This window comes from Myxocyprinus asiaticus, chromosome 34 (genome assembly GCF_019703515.2).
Source record: "Myxocyprinus asiaticus isolate MX2 ecotype Aquarium Trade chromosome 34, UBuf_Myxa_2, whole genome shotgun sequence".
Lineage (NCBI taxonomy): Eukaryota > Metazoa > Chordata > Actinopteri > Cypriniformes > Catostomidae > Myxocyprinus > Myxocyprinus asiaticus.
The window spans coordinates 11,867,853-11,887,864 of record NC_059377.1 but is presented as its reverse complement, the minus strand read 5'-3'; the positions used below and the strand labels follow the sequence as shown (position 1 = coordinate 11,887,864).

At 39.9% G+C, this 20,012-nt stretch overlaps 1 long non-coding RNA gene across 1 annotated transcript in view; it reads left to right on the top strand.

The window, feature by feature from the left end:
• Positions 1 to 3,122: 3,122 nt before the first annotated feature.
• Positions 3,123 to 20,012, top strand: part of LOC127425588 (uncharacterized) — a 53,522-nt gene continuing 36,632 nt past the window's right edge. Inside the window, exons 1-2 of the long non-coding RNA XR_007894638.1 lie at positions 3,123 to 3,164; positions 4,815 to 4,873. This is a non-coding gene — a long non-coding RNA (uncharacterized LOC127425588). The remainder of the gene's footprint in view (positions 3,165 to 4,814; positions 4,874 to 20,012) is intronic.

The following is a 20,012-nucleotide window of genomic DNA, read 5'->3' as shown; positions in this document are numbered from 1 at the left end:
ACTATTTTGATCTGCAAGGCTTACTCAATGCATTTTGTGACAAAGCAATTATAAATGACTATAGTCATGTGAACAAATGACCTAACATTCATATAGTTAGTCATATAGTTTGACGAAGTTTAATAGTCATTCGACAATTGTGCCAAAGTGATTGAGAAAAACTGTAATCAGAGGAAGAATCATTTCAACCAAACTTGTAAACATTGTAGCAAAAATGTTGAAAGCAAAATACTGTAAAATAAACCGTCCACTCTGTTTTCACTAATAAACACAAGGAAGACTGATATTTGTTTTTATATTCATTTACATGCACCAATATAACAGTACATAGTAGTAAATAACAATAAATATCTACATATGCATTTACTAAAACATTTTACTAAATCAAAAACACCATGTAGGGTCTTAAGTGCATTTCTGAGTGAATGAATAATTTAATCAGAGTTCTGAATTGATTAATTGAAATGGACAATTTGAATGAATTCACGTACATGAATTTAACTTATCAACTCTAACACCATTTTTGCTACTGAGGTTTAAATCAGAGACACAATTTTTTTGTTTTTGTTTGTGATCAGCTGTTTTTTATTGGTTTTATATAAAGGAGGTCAATTACAGATTGCCCAGATTCTTCACATGAAACATAACAAAAAACCGACCCTCCATTCCCCCCCACCTTCCACTCCACAGCGGTCCCCCTAGTCCAAGCCACTGATCCTTACAAAAAAATCAGAGACGCTATTGAAACATGTCCTAACGCTCTCATACTTATGAGTCATAAAACAAGACAGGATTATGAAACTAGTGTGATCAAACCCATTTTACTGGCTGGAGACGCGGTGTTGCGTAGCACCATGTAGACTTTGGCCTCCACCTCCCAGGATACCATGGCCACCACATGAGTGGAGGGTCGAATGGTATCCGGTGGGACAGTGGAGGTCTCGACTTCAAAACATCGAGAGAGAGAGTCAGGCTTGATGTTTTTAGAGTCCAGACAAAAGGGTGGAGCGAAGAGTGTAATCCTCCGCTGGGTCCATGTTGTGGCCAGATTATTCTGTAACGTGTAGGTGCTGGACAGAATGACCCAGGAGCAGAGGTAACAGTTCCAAAAATATTTATTAATAAATCAATAATCTGACACCACGCAGAGTAGAGAGTATTGTGTTCATCAGTGGAGTGTGTGCATCGTGGAAGTCAGGAGGATCTTGGCAGAATGCTCCGTAGAAGCTTGGTGATGAGAGAGATATCCAGCGGACAGTGGGATCAACAGAAGTGTTGATCCCCGGAACGCGGGCATAGAGCTGAATTCCTTTGAGGATTGCAATGCTGAACTCAGCAAAAACTGGAAGGCAAACCACAACCTGAACAACGCGGGCAAACCAACAGAGTGACAAGACAGAACCAGCTAGACAAGGAGAGTGAGGTTAGTAGTCAATTTAGCATAATAATCTGGCAAAGAAACAGAGAAACATGAAGGCATATGTAGGGAGTGCAATCAGGCTGGAACAGGTGTTGCTCGACAAGCAATCAGTGGCATGATCAGCGCCGCCCAGAGAACAATGAACGTTCCCATGGAAACGCCGATCATGCAAGTCGAGTGCACCTGCGAAACACGAGGGAGAGAAAATAGCAAAACAAACAAAACAAACCTGCGGGCTTATCAGAACCGTGACATAAGGACTTTGGTCTGTTTCTCACCCAAAGCGATCGTATCGCTTCAGAAGACATGGATTAAAATTTTGAATTGTATGGAATACTTTTATGCTGCCTTTATGTCCTTTTTGGAGCTTGAAAGTTTTGGATTTACATTGTGTGGGCTAAAACACCTTATTTGGTCCTTTGTTTTGTATTGCTAGCAAAATTACTGTGAATATTCTATATATTGTCCATCACCTCTACTTCTGCTGCCTTTGTTCTGTTCTTCATTTGGCCTTCTCCCGCAGTGTCTCATCTTGCGCTTTACTCAGCAGCTGACAAACAACTTCCAGATCAATACAGCACAGGGCGGACCTCGGCTGCTGGCTTCCCGTACATAGAGCGAGCCGGGAAAGACGTGCTGCGCGCCAGCCATGCACCTCCCAGTTATGGCTGGTCGTAAATAAGTGGTTGATGGCTGATATATTGTGAACTACTTTCCCTTTCCAAGCCTGCATGAGGACCAGTGTTTTGTTACTTTCAAACTTCTTCCAATTCCCTTGTGATGCAGCTGACCAACTGCCCTTCCATTCATTTACTGACTGCCCATTCTGCTTATCCGGAGCCTTTTGTACCTTTGACCTCATCCGGTCAACACACACACACACACACACACACACACACACACACACGCACACACACGCACACACACACACACACATGTTGGTGCAGCTGTCATTATGAGGACTCTCCACAGACATAATGATTTTTATGCAGTACGAACAATAGCTTCTATCCCCTAACCCTAACCCTACCCTAAACCTAACCCTCACAAAAAACATTGTTTAGTATGTTTTTTTAAGCAATTTGAATTATGGGCACACTAGAAATGTCCTCATAAACCACATTTATAGCATAATACCCTTATAATTACCAGTTTGTAACCTAAAAAAAAGTCCTCGTAAACCACTTAAACCTGCCCACACACACACACACACACACACACACACACACACATACACACATACACAAACACACATTTAAACTTGTTTTTATATCATTGTGGGGACTCTCCATAGACTTCCATGCATTTTATGGATTTTATACAGATCTAATGATAATTTCTATCACCTAACCCTAATCCTAACCTAACCCTCACAGAAACATTTTTGCATTTTTACGTTTTCAAAAAAACATTGTTTAGTATGTTTAATAAGCCATTTCCCTCGTGGGGACCGCAAGGTAGGTGATCTCAGGTTTTACTATCCTTGTGGGGACATTTGGTCCCCACAATGTAGTATAAACATGTACACACACACACACACACACACACAGTGAGAGAGAGAGAGAGAGAGAGAAAGAGAAAGAGAAAGAGAGAGAGAGACTTAAAAAAAAATTATTACTACTACAGTTTCCAAAACAGGATATGTCGGATATGCACCCAGTCTCTCTCTGTCACTCTCTCTCTCTTTCTTTCCATTTTGCTCTAGCAATGTTCGGAGTAGCACACTACCATACTACGACCAAAAGTAAGCTACTCTTATTTTTCTGCAGCATATAATATGTAAACTATGTATATTATGCAAATTTTTGTATGCATGAAATCCATAGACAACCTATTATTTTTGCCAAAATGTGCAGTATACAACAGAGCACACAGCATGGGATACTGTATCTCACAATGCAATGTACTTAATTTTAACCTTTCATTTTTATGTGACATATGAACCAAAAGTAATATCAGCTGTATCTTTGATTGGACAAAACAGTTAACTGTTTAGGTAAGCTCAGATTTTAGGCTTTGGTTCTGCGTCAGTGAAATGCCAGCACACGTCTTGTTTCCATTCGGCTGCGAGAAAGAATTAACAAAATCACTGTGCAGTGTAAAGGTGGTTATAAATGGTTTGATATATGCAAGGAAGAGAAGACCAATCACAATTCAGTACGCAAATATTATGACTTCATCATTATTGTTACATTTGTTACATGCTGTACATTCTAGTCACTCAAGTCAATTAGGAGATTTTCAAACTTTTTTCTTACATATAGTGTTATATAGGGGTTATATAGTGTTAGTGTTATCGGTTATATAGTGCTTCCTTGCAAGCACTGTAATAACCATTTTTAATAGATGATAAGTGGATGCCACTTGCAGAATTAAACATACTTAAAAAGGATATACTGTATAACAAACACTAATAAGGTCATGTGACATCTTTGTAGCATAACGGGCTGTTCAGACCCAAAATCTAGACACAGTGCAATGAATGTAACAGAAAGGGGTGTCTCGAGAGTCGAGATGTGATTTTAAAAGTTGAAGTTCATTTAACTTGACACAGCATCTTAAGATGCCCGTCTTGCGCATATTCACAAAGTAAAACAATTTATAAAACAGCGCAGATGGACGCAAAAGCACATTCTGTGTGAACGCCTCCTGATACTTTTTTAAATGTTTTTGCATAATGCATTCTCTTTCACACACTACTTTTAAAAATAGTAGGCAGTACTGAGTGTATGCTGCGTAGTATGCAGTAAGCTGGTATTCCATTCTGAACATAGCCCAACTCTTTTTAGCATCTCCCGGTTGTTATTACTGGTAACCTCCTGTCATCATAAACATGTATACACACACACACACACACACACACACACACACACACACACACACACACACACACACACTACACACACACACAGTCACACACACATGTTGGTGCAGCTATCATTATGAGGACTCTCCATAGACATAATGACTTTTATACTGTACAAACTATAGATTCTATACCCTAACCCTAACCCTACCCCTAAACCTAACCCTCACAAAAAACTTTCTGCATTTTTACATTTTCAATAAAACATCGTTTAGTATGTTTTTTAAGCTATTTGAATTATGAGGACACTAGAAATGTCCTCATAAACCACATTTATAGCATAATACCCTTGTAATTACCAGTTTGTAACCTAAAAAAAATGTCCTCATAAACCACCCAAACCTGCCCACACACACACACACACACACACACACACACACAACAAAACAGCCTACACATGTACTGTTCTTGCTTATTTGGTTTTGGTCAAAGTTCTTCCACGGCCTAATAAAAATGCTGTTTGATGTTTGGGCTGATCTTTTGTCTTTTTTGTGGTGTCTGGTCACTGCCCTCTCAACCTCACAATAGAGCACAAGGAGGCCCGGAATCATGGTCCGGAAATAAACAAGGAGGACGAGTCTTTATGTGTAAGTGTATGTCAAGTGTCTTGTTCTTAATAGCTGTGTAAACATTTCATTTGTATCCCATCTCTCATCTGGATGGAAAACTGGTCTGTTTACCTCAGCACAGATAAGTCAGCCACACTAATGACGCATTGCATCTGCTCAGCAGTAATTTCCTGCGTATGTATGTGGGCGGAAGCTCTCCCTCTTCCTTTCTATTTCCTCACAAGCCACTTTTACTTAGTTTCCTGTCTAATATCTAAAGACCCCATGAAATGGCTTGATGATTGCAGTTTTCCCAAACTGATCACACTGTGAATTTGGTGACAAAAGATGGAAAGTTCTTCTGCCGAAATTAGACTGTGGTTATCGATTTCGAACCACTGCCCACAATGGCCGAAATTGGAAGTGTTGTAGTTATAGTTTTAGTTGAAAATGATAGTCAATAGGAATGCATATTTTATTAACTCTACTGCCTAACCCAAAAACCAAACCCTAAAACAAACCGTGAGTAAAAATGTCATTTTGGAGTGAAAACGCAACCTCAGAATCACATTTACCATTGTTAATATAACATGATGGCTTCCTGGTTTTCACAGGACCGGGACTCATGCCTCAGAGTGAATGCAATTATTTCCTGGTTTCCATGGGACCAGTGCCTGTGTCTCAGATTGCTCGTGCAACTAATCAGTAGCATCACAGGGAAAGGTGAACATGTTCGAATTGATGCCAACATTTCTAATGGGGAATGGTACTTGTCAATAATATGGGTGTCAAATAGGGTCGATTTCAGGGTACATGAAACTTCCAAAGCAGCATGTCGATTTCCTGTGTGTTCATGCTGGTTTTCTGTCATGTGTTGACACATTTCCTATTGAAACAAGAAGTTTGGATGGGACATATCGAAGGGGGACATATCGAAGAGCTTGAGTCAATTAGAATATAATAGAATTCGGGTGTGGAATGACATGACTTGTGGAATTTTTAGGTGAACTATTACTTTAAGTAATATCATGGCATGATGATTTTGCAATCTGTGCAATACGCATTTTCTCTCAAGCTCTGTCGGTTTTACAATACAGATTTGGTGTCATCTTGTGGGCTAACCATCATTTTCACACATTTTATTGCTGCTGTGGAGATCATTAGGCAGAAATGGTGCATACTTTGGGTAGAGATATCAGCAGATCTTAGTATAGTCTGAATCACAGTACATATACACAAAAATAACCTGTGGCCTCTCTAACAGCACAAGTCCTACTCATACTCAAGTTTCCCATGGCAACCAGTATTGGGCAGTTGCCTTGTAACCAGAAGTCTTCAGGTTTAAACACACGCGCTACAGACATATGTCAAAATAATAAAAAAACAACTATTATATCTAGATTTTTACATTTTCTAAACAGTTCTAAAGAGAAAGTTTAATGGGTTTTATTAAATCCTTCTGTACATTATCCTATAAAGGCAAGTGTTAGGTACTATAACTGGCATAATGTTCTTAAGCAACAAGTGGAGCAATTATCAATGTTTAAAACTCATGAATCATGGAAAGATCATGGTCACCATTGTTTTCACTTCAAGCTTAATTTTAAGAATTTATTTTCTTGTCATCTGACTTCAGGAAATTCATTTAATTTATGTTGAATAGAAATGCAACTAATTCTTTGTGACCAGAATATCCACTTTATATTTTGCTACAGATATAAATTAACTGCATGAACGTGTTACAGCTGATCTTGATCAATCCTAATTTGTAGAAGAGGCATGCACACAGCAAATGAAAGTGAAACTTCTTAGCATGAATTTCTGTGAAACAAAAATGATTAATGCATATGAAGTTTGTAAATGGCATGATCACTAATTGCAATACTCCAGTTTTAAGAACCAAGTCAAAATGATTCAGAGAAACCACTTCATTTCGCCGTATATAACCTCTATGACCCACATATCTTCTCTATTAGTGGAAATACTAGAAGGCAAGTGAGATATCTCTTATCGGTGAGAATGTCTGACTACCATTTTACCTCAAAGAAGATATTGGACATGGGCTTCCATCATCCATGCTTTACTATTTAACTGTCAGCTGCTGGCAATTATCCACCAGTATCATTGCTCAAGAAATCAGTAAAATCAGTGTGGTGTAAACAGTCTATAATACTGTCATGTGTATTTTGTTGATTCTTGTATTTCATGTCTTTTATTTTGAAAATTCTAGTTCCTGTTTCATGTCATGTGGTTCCCTTGTCATGTGATTTCATGTTTTCCCTCCATGTTCATGTGTCTTGTTTTCATTGGTTTATTGTTTAATTATCTTGTTTAGAATTCTGTTGTTCATTGGTTTGTTCTCCCATGTCCATGAATTTAAACCCTCATGTTTTCCATTGTCCTTTGTCAAGTATTGTTTGTGTTTGGTAACGTTGTCATGTTAGGTCAAGTCATTGTTTAAAGTCCAGTCCAGTCCAGTCCAGTCCAGTCCAGTCCAGTAAAGTCAAGTCAAAAGTTTATGTTCATGTTAGTTGTTCATGTTTATAGTTAGGGTTTATTGGTTCTCACTTTATGTAAATAAATTGCACTGGGGTTCTTCATTTCATCGTCGTCGTCAGTGCCAGACAACGTTACAAATACCTGGAGAGAGCTGTTCATTAGCATTCCTGTTTATCTCAATGGCAGTTGTTCAGCTGGTGCATTTTTTCAGCTGGTGCAACACGGCTCCTTTAGAATGACCGTTAATGGAGAAATATGTTTTTTTCTGAATAACGATGAAGTTACAGCATATACCAACAGGGTTTAACTGCCCATGTTAACCAGCCAAACCTTGAACCCTTGGGTGTAACCAACATGCAGGAAGCAGGAAACTATAAAACAGGAAATTATATCACAGAGAGGACCCAAAAAAGGAATCAAATCAGCAACCTTTTGCTTACTAGTTCTGTGCTTTAACCCACAACGCCCCCACCACTCCTCAAAATATCCAACAGGGGCACATATGAACCCCTTGTCCACTGTCCAGTAAATATACAGAACAATTATATATATATATATATATATATATATATATATATATATATATATATATATATATATATATATATATTTAGGTCACAAAAAGTTAATCAATAAAATAAAGCAAATAAATAAATAAAAAAACATTATTCAATTTAGCAATTGATAATATGAAAATTATTATCACATTAACAATAGTTATTATTAATATATGATAACAGATTGATTGATTGAGTGTTTAATAACAACTTTTATTGACAGCAAAAGTATGTATAAATGACTTGTCATTTTAAGCTCATGAAATATGTAAATATGTAAATCAATCAAAGCTGCGATCTCCCAAATTCTCTCCTAAATTCAACCTCACACAAAAGATCATCAAATTAATTTTCATTATTATCTATATTGTTTTCCAAAGTGTGGGCACATCTTACCAGGGGTCCCTCAGTTCCTTGAAAAATTATAGTGATTATTTTGAAAGACAGTGAAATTTGATTAAAGGCTACATGTGTTTTCTATTTTCTAAACAGAAAAAAATTCAAAACAATATTTTCAAAATAATTATTTTAAATGGAATAGGATGCCAAGGGAATAGGTTGCCAAGCCATCCGGTGGGCTATTGGGAAATTGTATACATTTTCAGAGAGTAAAATGTACAAACGGCTGCTTTGACGACAAAAAAATCAACCAGTGGTTGATCAATGGGTGTGTAATCAGCAAGTGCACCATAAGAAACACATGAAGATGGCACAGAAAGGTCTATAAGTACTGTATAGTAGTGAATAACGGTCCTTTGGATTTACGAGTGTTGTATCTGAGGACAGCTAATGAAGCTTTCAAACTACCAAACAGCATCAACATTTAGAAAACAAGCTTTGTCTTTATTTGTGACTGGAGAAGAAATTACGAAATCAGTAACAGCCTCTTATGAAGATTCAAAACTAATGGCAAAACCTGGCAAGTCACATGCAATCGAGAAGGATGTAACTTTACCTGCTGACAAAGCTATGGTCAGTGTCATGCTGGAAGAAAAGGCAGTTACACAACTGAAGTTGATTTCTCTGACAAATAGCACAATCATTGACATGAGAGAGAGTGTGTTCCAGCAGCTTATAAACAATTATGGCAAGACGGCTTCATTCTCTGCTAAACTTACTTGCATTCATTCGTTATGACTGTGATGGCTAAATCGAATTTGTTTTGGCAAACCTTTATCTACTCATGCAACAGCTGAAGCTATTTTTGATATTTTGAACAAATATGTTGTTTCCAATAGTATTGCTTGGACAAAATGTGTGGGACTTACGCTATGCTTGGGCAACTAAAAGAAGACTATGTCTACTCCTGGTATTAACATTTCAGGTCTCGGATGATCCAATCTCAAGTGGTCAGCTCTAAATAAAGTTGTTAACGGGATCCAAACATTTTTGTAATCCGATCACTCAAACCAGACTCGGAGGTGGACAAAAATGCACATGACCACAACACATTTGATGTGTAAATGGTAATTCATCCTAATGCATTCCGGACAGAAGCGAAAGACCACTTCCTCACCTGTTAATCATCCATTGCACTAAATCAAAAGAAGTCAAGAGAACTTCTTTAGTGATATAAACATGAAGTGACACAGATGATGAAAAGCATGGTCTTTCAAAGTTCATTTAATACAGGGACTCAAAAATTATGGAGAATTCCACTAAAAAAATCTAGTTTGTGGTGAGATTATAGTGTACAGTGGCAGAGAAAAAGTATGTGAACCTTTATTTTATTTTTTTTATAAATTTGTCTTAAAATCTGGTTTGATCTTCATCTAAGTTACAGTAATGAACAAACACAATCTGTTTTAACAAATAACACACAAATAATTTTGACTTAAATATTGACCTGTTTCTCACCACACCTATCATATCTCTTCTGAAGACATGGATTTAACCACTGGAGTCTTATGTATTACCTTTATGCTGCCTTTATATGATTTTTGGACCTTCAAAGGCCTGATCACCATTCACTTGTATTGTATGGACCTACAGAGCTGAAATATTCTTCTAAATATCTTTGTTTGTGTTCTTCAGACGAAAGAAAGTCATACACATCTGGGATGGCATGAGGTTGAGTAAATGATGAGAGAATTTCCATTTTTGGGTGAACTATTGCTTTAACCCTCCTTGAATGGTTGTTCCCAGTAAGTGTTGTCTGCGTCACATCCTTCAGTATTGTCAGGGTTAGTGTTAGGGTTAGGGTTAGGGTTAGCCTAACCCTAATCTCCAAATCCAATGTTTCCTTAACACCCTGTCTACTAAGATGTCTTCATCTAATCAGTTTTTAAAGGCAGCATAAATCCAAACTATCATGGTGATACTGGGGGGTAAATACTCGTACTTGGTAATGGTATCAGTGTCAACATTTCATTTTTCCTAGTACGAGTACATTAACATATTGTCGTGGTTGCACATGCTGTGTATGCCACTTCTAGACCAGTCTGAAAACATGAGAAACATTTGTGTTAAAAACATTTAAATTTAGAATATCAGTTTCATTTTATCAATCATTACCTGATATATATATGGCACTTCTCTCACGTGCGCTCTCTTTCTCTCTCTCTTTCTCTCCCTCTGCGCATAATTCTGTGTCAGCGAGAGATCGCTTTCTCAAGACTAGTGCTTGTCAGTCTTCCATGATTTTGTAATGGATAATACCAAGTGTTTTCCATAATTTTGACAAGTTAAAAAAAGCAAGAAAATAAAGAAAGAACAAAAATATCACGGATATCACGGCACCTTACCACATCCTCCACAGTTTTAGCAATAAATGTGTTAAGAGTTATTGATAATAACATTTTTATTTCCTTTCTTATATGCTAAAATGAGAACTTTCCTGACTCATGAAAAATACATCTTTTATATATAAAAAAATATATATATTTGTTATTTATTTATAGATTATAGATTATCTTCTTTATCTTATTTATATATACAGTACATTTTGGTTGGTTATATTTTTTTAATCATTTTTATTTATTTAATTTATAATGTTTTTCCTTTATCTGTTCTTTTAGTCTCTATGACTCGATCTTTGTCATTTTGTACATCTTATTGAACATTTATATAGAACAAAAATCCACAGTTTTAGCATAATGTGTGGACTTTTGAGATGGTCCCTTATCACACCCTCCACAGTATTGGCACATTTTAGCTCAATGTGTGGACTTTTCAGACAGTTCCTTACCCACCGTAAGCAAAATTTCCAATATATATCAATGTTAAATTAGCGATCTGACCAGCTTAAATGCGGGACACATCGCGTCCCTTATTAATTCGATAAGGGATGCGTCATTTCATCGTTTTTTTTTTCCACCCAATTTGGAATGCCTAATTCCCAGTTCGCTTTTAAGTCCTCGTGGTCGCATAGTGATTCGCCTCAATCCGGGTGGCAGAGGATGAATCCCAGTTGCCTCCACATCTGAGACCATCAACCTGTGCATCTTATCACGTGGCTTGTTGAGTGCGTTGCCACAGAGACATAGCACGTGTGGAGGCTTCACGCCATCCACCGCGGCATCTGCGCTCAACTCACCATGTGCCCCACCGAGAACGAACCACATTATAGCGACCACAAGGAGGTTACCCCATGTGACTCTACCCTCCCTAGCTACTGGGCCAATTTGGTTGCTTAGGAGACCTGGCTGGAGTCACTCAGCATGCCCTGGGATTTGAACTAGCGAACTCCAGGGGTGGTAACCAGCGTCTTTTACCACTGAGCTACCCAGGCCCCGTGTCATTTCATCTTTAAAAACGGGATGATCCTAAATTTTACAGGAGGGTGGCAACCCTAACTTACAATGACACCAAGGGGCTTGGATGCAGTATCATTTAAAATCAATAGTTTTCAGTTTCAGATGGCATTGTAGAAATGTAGTATTCACAGTCAAGCCATGATTACTTTAATCAATGAGTGAAAGTGTCAAATAACAGGACGGTTACTGAGATTAGACGAGTAGTATTTGGCTGGTCATGTGATCCTAACATGGCATCCCCCATGTGCGGACCCTCTCCATGTAGAATAAAACAGCTTTTATAAGGTTACTGATATGACTGGAGTTTTAATTTTAATGTGAGTGATCATGATTTCCAACTGTAACGGGTTAATGATGGGCAAGGAGGAGGCGGGAACCAGCAGAACATTCAACATAACTTAAATTACATAAAAGAACTGAAACATAACATAAAACACATTGACGCACACACACAGTGGCCACGTTTGTCTCTCTCTCTCTCTCTCTCTCTCTCGAACTGGCGCCCCTGGCTCATCTTTATCCCCCTCCTGGCTGATTAGGTGACTCAGTGCCGACCGTGCATCCTCACGGCCCGGCCATGCCCTCCTCCTCGTCACACTCCTACACCACCTGACTCAGGCTGGGGAAACCTCCGGCATGACGTACTCCCCTCCCCTCCCTTCTGCCGGAAGGTCTTCCCTGACTCTCTGGAGCCCTGGAAGTGACAAGGGGAGGGAGAGGGGAGAGGGAAAGAGCGAGGGGGAGAGACAGATAGAGAGAGAGAGAGGAGAGAGAGAAAAACTCGCTCGCCGGCCCCTGGACATGCCGTCGCCTGGTCCTCAGCCACTCCTCCACCCTCTGGCAAATGACAGCCTCCCCTTCCTGGTGGATGGCAGCGGTACCTCTGACTCCCGGCAACTGGCAGTGACTCCTCCATCCTCTGGCAGACGGCCGCGGCTCCTCCCCTGGCGGACGGCAGCGGCGAGTACTCCACGACAACGCATCCCTCCTCCTTCCCGGGTTTCAGCACCAGTGTAATGGGTTCATGATGGGCAAGGAGGAGGCAGAAACTGGCAGAACAGTCAACATAACTTTAATGACATAAAATAACTCTCTCTCTCTCAAACTGGCACCCCTGGCTGATTAGGTGACTCAGCACTGGCCATGCAACTTACGACCCGGCCACGCCATCCTCCTCATCACACCTACATATATTGCAAAATTGCAATTCATGTCTTTAGGAGTTAAATTTTTTGAATGAGGAAAAAATTACTGAGTGCACCTTTAAAGGTATGGTAAGCTACACCATGGTAAAACAGTCCTGAATTGTCATTTTTAATTCCTAAAAATGCTAATATAGACAGCTGGATGGCCGTTTGGAGTGACACCGTGCGGTGGCACTGTACCCACTCCGCCGTCTTTCTTGGAAGCTGAGCAATAAACTGCTCCAGTACTACCAGTTAAATCACAGCCCCAATGTCACATTGCTCAGCCAGCAACCACCGCTGGCAGGCATCCCGGAGCTGTTGGGCGAAGGCGAAAGGCCGGCTTCGTCCGCCCAGGGTCAACGAGCAGAAGCGTTGGGACTGTTGTTCTGGTGTCTGGCTGACACGTTGCAGGATGGCTTTCTTTTTTTGTAATTAACATTTTTGATTAAATCTTACAATAATAAAGAAAAGCAAAACATATATATATATATACATGTTTTGCTTTTAAACCCCACAACCCCCCCTCCCCCTCCCCAACCCCCAACCCCGCCCCCCCAGAAAACAACCCTGTGGTCACACATAAGTAAATATATAGAAAAAAACAAAACAAACAAACAGACACACACAAAAAAACAAAAAACAAAAAAACAGAAACACACACACACAAAATCATATGTATATATATATATAATAATCATACTCACTTAAAACTATACTACACTACTCTCTCCACACCCCACCCGGGAGCCCTCCAAAAATTCCAAATACTTGCCCCATTTCCGGACAAACAAATCTAAGTCACCCCATCTTCCCAATGACACCTCCACATAAGCCGCCACCCTCCCAATCTCCGTGCACCACTCCGGATATGGGGGGCGCCAGCTGACCTCCAACCCCTCAAAATAACCTGCCTGGCGATCATCATACAGGTCAGAACCCAATTCTCTATATGACTATCCCCCACATCGACGACTGCCCCATCGCCCATAACACAAAGTCTGAGGCAAAACGAAGGTACCATGTCACACACAAAATTCTGAACCTTCAACCAGAATTTCTGGATCTCAACACACCACCAAACACCTTACCTACAGGCAAGGCTCCGGGGCCAGATGGTTTTGCCATCAAAGTAATGACATCTCTTATACATATAGATCAGGTAGGGTTTATTCGGGGCCGTAGCTCTTCTGATAACATTAGGCGTTTCATCAATATCATGTGGTCAGTGGCAAATGATCAGTCTCCGGTCGCTGCCATCTCACTTGATGCCACAAAGGCGTTTGATATGGTAGAATGGAATTATCTTTTTAAGATTTTGGAAATGTATGGGTTTGGGAGTACATTTATTGGTTGGATTAAGTTACTTTATAGACACCCTGTAGCAGCGGTACAAACAAATGGATTAATTTCAGATTATTTTACTCTGGATAGGGGCACTCGGCAGGGCCCTCTTTCTCCATTATTGTTCTGTTAAATTACACCCCATTATTTCGCATTTACACTCGGTATGGACAAAAGTGTCCAGAATGTTTAAATCGGACATTTATTCAATGTTGCCTCGAGCATATGGCAGAACCCAAGATTGAGTATTGGTAAGTCCCCTTTCTGCTGGTCAGAGTGGATTGTGAGGGAGGTTACTACACTCGGTGACCTATATGAGAGTGGAGTGTTGAGATTGTTTGAAAATTTGGATCAACATTTTGGGATCCCCAGATCTCCATTTATAGTACTGCGCCACCTGCTTTGTACTGTTTTTGGGAGTAGCACCCCCCCCCCCCCCCCCCCAAAGCGGCAGATACTCTGGGAGAGGTGATTACTGCTTTTGGAAAAGGTCATGAGGCATCAGTGTATTACTCCCTGTTAATTCAGAGTCTGGGGGATGGAGCTTTAACTTCTCTCAAGAGAGTATGGGAGAAAGATTTAAACTTGGTATTAGAGGAGGAAGTGTGGGCTAGGATTCTTAAAAACGTTAAGTCCTGCATCTAGAGATGCAAGGGTGCGTCTTATGCAATTCAAAATTTTGCATAGATTTTATTGGACCCCCTCTAGATTGTATAGGCTTGGTCTTAAAGGCATTATTAATATCAATGGCCGAGGTAAAGATTTCACCACCAGCAGATTTCACTGAGGGAATGGTAGAAAAAGACTCTCTCTGCTTTATATATCTAGCCAAAAGCTTCCCTACTTTGTCCCCCGACTCAAAGTATGACTGTCTTGCCCTGAGTAATCAAAACTCCACTTTCCGTGACAAAATAGTATTATATCTGTATTTCAATCGGGTAAATTCTCTGAGGCCATCAGACAACATTCGGCGCTTCAGCTCTGCCTCGGCACTTTTAATATTCCCTTCCAACTCCACGAGTTCTCGTGCTTTAGATTTTTTGATGAATGAGGCATACTGTATGATCTGACCCCTAATAACTGCCTTAAGTGCCTCCCAAGCCATGCCCACAGAATATACTGAAGACCAGTTGGTCTTCGTATAAATATTGATTTCAGTCTTTAATATTTGTTGCAAAAAACAGGATTTTGCAAAAGGGATACAATAAAGTGACAACTATATGATTTCTTTTTCTCCGTATGTGGCAACACTTCTAAACTCACCAGGGCGTGATCTGAGACTAAGATGTTTCCAATTGAGCAATCCACTACAGACGAAATAAGCGACTTAGATATATATAAAAAAATCTATTCTAGAATAAATCTTATGGACTGATGCATAAAATGTGTAGTCCCTACCAGATGAGTTCAAAAGTCGCCAAATATCTGCAAGACCAAGATTTTTACACATCCTGTGAAGCGTCAATGTTGCTCTAGGGGGCTAACACACTTTTGATTCACTATGATCAAGGACTGAGTCCATCAAAAGATTAAAGTCTCCTCCCAATATTATATCATAAGTGGTGCCAGCGGCTCCAAAAAAGCCCCGATCATCAACGTTAGGTGCGTAAATATTAGCCAAAACCAAAATTTGCCCCTGAATTTCTGCTAAAACAATAATGATTATCCCTAATATATCTTTAATCTGTTTGAGACATTTGAATTGTAGATGTTTACTTATCAATGTAATGACTCCCCTGCTCTTATTTGAGCCAGCACTAAAGAAAACATGTCCACCCCATATCTTCCCAAATATTTCAGCTTCCTGCGGGGAAAGATGTGTTTCTTCAAGAAACACTATATCACATTTCTTACGCTTAAGAAAAGAAATAACCTTCCTTCTTTTTATGGGGTGCCCCAACCCATTCACATTCCACATGGAGAAAGATAACCCACTCATATTAACATCTGACATATACAGACCACATTCCAACATCAGTGCAACAATCAAACCCCGAACCAAACAAACAGAAAAAAGAAAAATGTGTGCATTAACCCCGCACACGACAGCACCAGCTGGCATCAATCCCTCTAAACTCAAAAGGTCCATGTACGCCCACGACAAATTTGCCATCGCATTGCTCAAGTCTGGTGCTTCTGCACAAATTTTGTAAGGCAAAATTACATAACAGAAAATTCTTTGCAAAACAAACCCCAGTCAATAGGCAGAATAAACACAAAGAACATGCAGATTCATTCACAGAACTGTCTCGAAGGTGTGATCCTCCACAAAACAAATTCCAACCGATATAAAGCCGTTCAGTTCCCTCGGATAGACAAACAAGTGTTCAGTCAGCCGGCTGTTTATGAGTGCAGCAGATGACGTAATCATTCCAATGTCTCGCAAAAATACTCAACAAAACAAACTCCAGCCAACAGGAGGCATAAGCTCAAGGAACGAATAGATTCATCCTCAACTGTCCCAAAGCAGTGTTATTCCACAAAACAAACTCAAGCCGCTAGGTGGAATCAACACAAAAAGAAACAAAACAGGCGTCCGAGCCAAATTCACTTGGAGGCCGCATTAAAAAAAATACACCATGACTTACTCAGTCCGTCAACTTTATAAATGACATCCTTTGTGTGGGCATGTAAATATTTTGCAAAAGTTTCTTGAAGGAGAAGTGATATTCCACAAAACAAACTCCAGCCGCTAGGCAGAACCAACACAAACAGAAACAAAAATGGTGCCCAGCTTCCTCAGACAATCGAGTGTATGTTCAGCAAGTCAATCCACTCACATGAGAAACACCAAATGGCTTACTCACTCCAATGTATTTATGAAGGACAGTGCTTGCTTGGGACACTTAAATACTTTGCGGCCATCCTTTGCATCTATTCTCAGTTTGGCCAGAACATCAGTGCAACAGCGATCTTCCGTTGATGCAAGAGTTTCTTACACTCCTTGAATCGATCACGTTTCTCTCATGTCGAATTGTCGAGCAGACTCGGGAAGAGCTCGTCTAGGAATTTCACCATATCTCTGCCTTCTTCATGCTCAGGAATTCCAACAATCCGTACGTTATTTCTTCGGCTCCTATTTTCGAGATTTTCCAGTTTTTCCAAAATGTTTAACAGGTCTATTTTGCGAGCGGATTAGCGGATAATTTCCTTTCCGATGACTCCAGATAATCGATCCGTTTCTCAAAATCTGCCACTCTTGTAACCAACTCAGAGAATTTTGTTTCCATCGCCGTAATCGATCAACGTATTACAGCGAGACCTTCGTCAGCATCACAAACATGTTGGACAGTTGACGCTGGATTTCTTCTCCCGCCACGCCATCCAAATCGAGTCCCCGGTCCGCAGGCCCGTCAGAGGTTTCAGCTTGAACACATAAGTGTCTTTTAATATCTCCAGAGCCCGAGGATTTTGACTACTTTGCCATGTTTACCTCAAAGAACAAATATGTAACTGGGTGTATCGAATATCACCGGATTATAACATGAAAATAATAAAGAAACTAGCAAAGTGCACAGAGCTCGTCACTCACACGTCTGCTCCTTGCATGGCATCACGTCTCATCCACAGGATGGCTTTCTTGAGATCGGCATACACCAGGAGGTTCTCTGCTGGCAACTGCTGTGCTGCGAGTTGGGCCTCCCCGGACAATAGTGGTAACAAGCGGACTGCCCACTGGCTGCTTGGCCAACAGCATGCCCCCGCCGTCCACTCAAAGAGTTCCAAGAAAGCCTCTGGATCATCCTGGGGGCCCATCTTGACCAGGGGAACATTGGGTGGGGCAGACGTGGGGTCTGGGGTTGCAGCGGCAGCCCCTTTCTGGTGTAGCAAACTCCGGTGCACCTGCCGGTCCTCCACCTAGGCCTGGAGGAGCGTGACAAACCGCTGCTCCTGCTCTGTGTGCAGCTGGAGGAGGGCCCGATGCTGCGACTGGTGGATGCTGGCGAGGGTCTTAAACATTTCCTCCAGAGTTGAGGCCTCCATGGCGGTGTTCTTCCTCCTTCAACTCCCGGGTTTTAGCACCAGTATAACAAAGTTCGTGATGGGGTGCAAGGAGGAAGCAGGAGACGGTGAAAATCAACTCAAAAAGGTAATTTATTGGTATAAACAACACAAAACTCGCCGACACTCAACCACTCCCCCACCACCACAAACTGTTTGCGTCCATTTGACCAAAGTAAGTTAACTGTTGTTGCTTTCTTCTCCAATTATGACATATTATGTTTGTATGGCTTTATATATACATAAATTGCGTTATTTAGCCCCAAAAAATTTAACCAAGAATAGAACACAGCCTAAATAAATGTGAATGAGTGAAATCACTTACTCGTTCACTCACTCTCTTTGTAGTGCATTATATAGGGAATACTGAGCAAAGTCAGACTGTACTAACCGGTTAAAGCAACACACTGGTTGATTAAAGTTACCTCTGATTGGTCAATGACAGGGGCAGCCGCAAAAAGATAAAACATTCTCGTGAATGTACTTGACAAGAGGAGCTGCCTACTTCATGCCGCTTCTCCCTTTAAAATTTATTAGGGAACTTGTAGGTACAACATACCGTGCTAAACCGCCTTTATACGCTACTAATAGATAGTTCTTAATTTTATGATCCTGTTTGATTTAAACATGGGCCTTATCAATCTGCACAAGGCATATTTCATTTATAGCCTAATTATTGGTGCAATAAATGTTCACGTGTCTGTTTGTGTGTGTTTGCATCAAGACATTATGTTGCATTATGTTATCCTTTATTCATATCAGATCTATAATGCATATAACGTTATTTTTACATGCAGCCACACATAATATAAGCCAAACCTCCTTAATGTATCTGTGACACTAGTGCTCAAGTCTGGTGCAAGTCTGTGCTGTCTAAATTGAGAACATTCAGTCTAAACTTTGAACCTTTTTTCTGCATATTTTTGAATAATTATGATTTTTTTTTTAAAATAATTTAACCAAATTGGATCGCATCGAATCTAATTGTGACCAAATTTCAGATTTCACCATGCATCGTAATCGTAATGTAAAGAATCGTAATCGAACGCCCCTAATAATCATGCATGAAAACATAAAGAACTATGTCTTTTTCTTACCATATGATATTAAGTAGCAGAATATATACCAATAAGACAAAGAATAACCTGCATGAAAAGCAGATGGGAGAAAAGATATAACAATTTTGAAATCATTTGTGATAAGAAAATCAGTGGGCTTTAAAAAGAATGTGTGAAGTGGGGGAATGGGCTGCTGGAAACAGCTGGCTGTCCAGAGCAAATTTATCTCTCTGCCTTTGATCAGGCCTCTGTGGAGGCACGACCTGAGACAACAGTGCTACACAAGCTCTCTTTTTTACCAATAGAAAACGGAACATTTTAGAGGGAGCATCTGCTGAAAGTGACCAATAAAATTCTTTGTTATTCCTGAAGAATGGTTGTTCATTATTAAATATACACAAGCAGGGGTCTGACCGCTGGTCGATACAATACATCTCCATTCAATTAGTATTGTTTTGAGCCGTTTACAGCAGTGTTTCTCAACTGGTAAATCACAACCTAAAAATGGGTGCAGGTCTGTTCTGATAGGGCCGTGGACGGCAGGGAAAACAATTAATGTTAAATAATTTTTAGAGATACTAAAATAAACGCACACCTTAAATTCAGAGGTGCAAATTATGTCAAAAATTTAAAGAGGAAAAAATACAACTGCAGAACTCAGAATACAGGCTCAGCCTCTCTCAAGGTACCTTGAGTAAATAAATGAGCCTGTATTTTGAGTTGTGCAGTTATATTTTTTCCTCTAAATTTTAAATAATAAAATGCAACTAACCATAATT